The sequence below is a fragment of the Gossypium hirsutum genome, chromosome D12 (assembly GCF_007990345.1).
Source record: "Gossypium hirsutum isolate 1008001.06 chromosome D12, Gossypium_hirsutum_v2.1, whole genome shotgun sequence".
NCBI lineage: Eukaryota > Viridiplantae > Streptophyta > Magnoliopsida > Malvales > Malvaceae > Gossypium > Gossypium hirsutum.
The window spans coordinates 18,889,684-18,893,062 of NC_053448.1; the positions used below are offsets into that span (position 1 = coordinate 18,889,684).

The 3,379-nt window shown below is 34.6% G+C and overlaps 1 non-coding gene across 1 annotated transcript; it reads right to left on the reverse strand.

The window, feature by feature from the left end:
* Positions 1 to 2,647: 2,647 nt before the first annotated feature.
* Positions 2,648 to 2,754, reverse strand: LOC121224775 (small nucleolar RNA R71). The gene has a single exon (XR_005922520.1). It is a non-coding gene; the product is annotated as a small nucleolar RNA R71 (small nucleolar RNA).
* Between the last annotated feature and the right edge of the window lie 625 nt (positions 2,755 to 3,379).

Here is a 3,379-nt window from a genome sequence, read left to right on the forward strand (position 1 = left end):
TTTTAATTACATGTGTAAGGGTTGTGTTTACTGGTTTGGTAGGTGCAGGATGTGGAGAAAGAAATAAAAGAGTGAAGGTTTGTCGAGGTGAAAGGTTGGATAGTTTGCCACCTTGTATGCCGTGGCAATTTAGGAAGATGACCGAGTCAACACTCAATGCATACCAGTCTCAGCTCAACTCTAGTTGTACCAGAAAAATTTGCCTAGAAAAGAGGAGAGGATATCATGGGCTGTTGGAACTATCCTAGGAAGAAAGGCTTATAAAAAGCCAAAGGTGGAAACCCTAAAGGGTGTGGAGATCCGAAGGCAACAATAGAGGGTAGTGGCTGAGTAGAGATGAAAAAAGGAAACTGCAAGCATTCCCTCTCAGCCATCACAAGACACTATGCTGTTGGATTGTGGATTGAAAGAAGTAGGTCACTTTAGGTCTCTTATAAGCAGTAGGTTAAGTACGATTTTGCTGAGGCATTACTGAAAGTAAGGGCAAAGTCTTAGTAATCCTAACCTTCCAATCAACATTGTAGAATTTCTATCCTTTGTCGTAGTATCTTTGCTATAGCATTCTTAGTTATTTATTTATTCACTTGCATTTTATTCACGTAATTATTTTCTTAATTGTCATTGCATTTTTACTCTTGTCTTGCCTTAACATTTTCCAATATTAGCCACTATACATTTTGCACTTATCCTTATTATTTTAATTTACCACTGCGTACTTAACTTGGTTTTGCCATAACATTAATCGTTATAATAACTTGACCATTTCTATACCTAATCCGATCCTTGTGGAGACGATCTCACTTATCACTTTATTACTTGATTCGACGTGTATACTTGCACAATTCGCATATCATATTCACACGTGACAAGTTTTTGGCGCCGTTGTCGAGGATCGACAATTTGGTGTAATTTGGTTTAGTTATTTTATTTAATTTTATTACTTTATTTAACTTAGTTTAATTTAATTTCTACAAGTTTGCCATCAGTGCATGAGAAGAGGCATTCCTTCTAACAAAAAATATCCTTTTGACCTAGAGATCGAAAAAATATTATGAAGAAGGCGAAAAGAATTGCGAGAAATGGCTAGGAACTGGAATGATCCTACCTTAATGATAATCCGAATGGTCAAGATGTTAATCCTCTTGTTTGTAGGGTGACACCTAGTCTAAATGATAATTTGAATGGTCAGGGTGCCAATCCTCATGTTCGTGGGGTCATAGATGACCAAGATAGACCAATCCGAGAGCATGTTGTGCCAATTTTGGATGACTTGAATCCAAGGATAGTCAAACCACAAATACAAGCTCAGTAGTTTGAACTAAAATCGGTAATGTTTTAGATGTTCCAAACAGTAGGACAGTTTGGTGGACTACCCACTAAATATCCAAGACTGCATTTACAACTTTTTCTAGAGGTTTGTGACTCGTTTAGACAACAGGGTGTTCCTCAAAAAGCTTTGTGACTTAAGTTGTTTCCATATTCTTTAAGCGATCGTGCGAGAGCATGGTTGAATGTGTTGCCGTCGAGAATATTGGCATCATGGAATGACCGTTGTCAAAGGTTTTTCTATGGTATTGTCGCATGTGAATATTTAATGCAAATGTGCACTACACATTGAATCAAGTAATAAAGTGATGAGTAAGTATCGTCTCGACAGGGATTGAAATTGATTAAAATAATTGTTTATGCTATTACTATGAAATTGACTAGTTAAATTGTGCAAAAGAAACAGATGACAATTGATAAAGAAATTTAAAAAAAGGATTAATAAATTCAATTATGAATGAAAATATGATAGGGAAATTAAAATGTTGTGGCAATTCTCAAAGAATAAGTAGGAAAGAGTTTGTACTATTGAATGATAAAGGTTGGAGTTACTCAAGCTTTATTTTTATATCAAAATAATGCCATGGCATTATCTTGACCATTCTACTGCTCAAGGACTCACTACTGCAGTCTGTATCTTTCGAAGGCCAGTCTTTAAGCTATCATTCTGAGTTCTTGTATGTCTACAGAACTCAAGAATGATATTCATATTGTTCTTCCTTTCCCTGTATAGATTACAACTTCTACATCTAGAGTGCTGCAAATATTCTTTCGAATACTTGCATGTATCAACCAATAATAATACAATTTATTTATCCTTTCCAAAATTAAATTAGATCTAATAACATACCATATAGTCATTTATGTCTAGAGCTTACATGGATGCATTTAAAATAATCACAAATTGAATGAAATAGTATTCTACTCAAAATCAAACCATGGGCATTAAAGATAATAAAAATTCACCCAAATAATTCCAACCCAATGAGATTTAGCTCATGGGTTGGACATTCAAATCCAAAACAAAATCATTCAACATCATTGTTTAAGTTTATGAATCACAAATTTTCCTACTCTTTTTTCTCTTCTCTTCTTCATCCTGCACCTACTGCCAACCACAACCAACACCTTTCTTTCTCAAATAATAAAAGTAACAAATAATAACTTTTATAGCACAATCCAAGCTTTGTTATGCAATGTTCTAAAAATATCTAACAATGCAAACTTATTTACTTAATTACAAACAATTAATTCAATCTAGAAGTTTGAAGTATAACTCTTTTCAAGAGTTATCAGATATAATCCCCCAAATATGAATGTCAAGCTTAGAAATGACATCACATCTTTTTGGCAAGTAGAGGATGAAACACTATATGAAGCTTAGGAACGATTTAAAGACTTAATTCGAAAATGTCTGATGCATGGATTTCAACATTAGACTCAAATGGAGAGATATTCTATAATAGGCTGAATGGACATACGAGGATGGCAATTGATGCTTCTACCAATGATACTTTATTGAATAAATCTTATAATGAAGCATATAAGATTATGAAAAATATTAGCAACAATGATTATCAATATCCTGCCACAAGAGTTGGGATGGGCAAGAGAGCTGTTGGTACTATGGAGCTGGACGCAATCACTTCGTTGACAGCCCAGGTATCTTCTTTGGCTAATATGATTAAAATAATAAAAATACCTACTATAGTCTAGGAGATAAAAACAACTAAACTATCGTTTGTTTATTATGGTGAAGATCATGGGTTTGATGAATGCCTATCAAATCCAGCATTTGTGTGCTACATGGGTAATTTCAACTAGAACAATAACCCCTACTCTAACACGTATAATCTTGGGTGGAAGCAACACCGAAAATTTAATTGGAATAATCAAGGTATGGGGAATTTTAACAATATGGCAAGATAGAATGCCATCAACACACCACCTGGTTATACTCAGCCAATACGGAGGCAAAATGTCCAGCAAAGTTAGGCATCGGTTTCATCATCATCATCTACTGAAGCCTTGCTGAAGGAATATATTGCCAAGA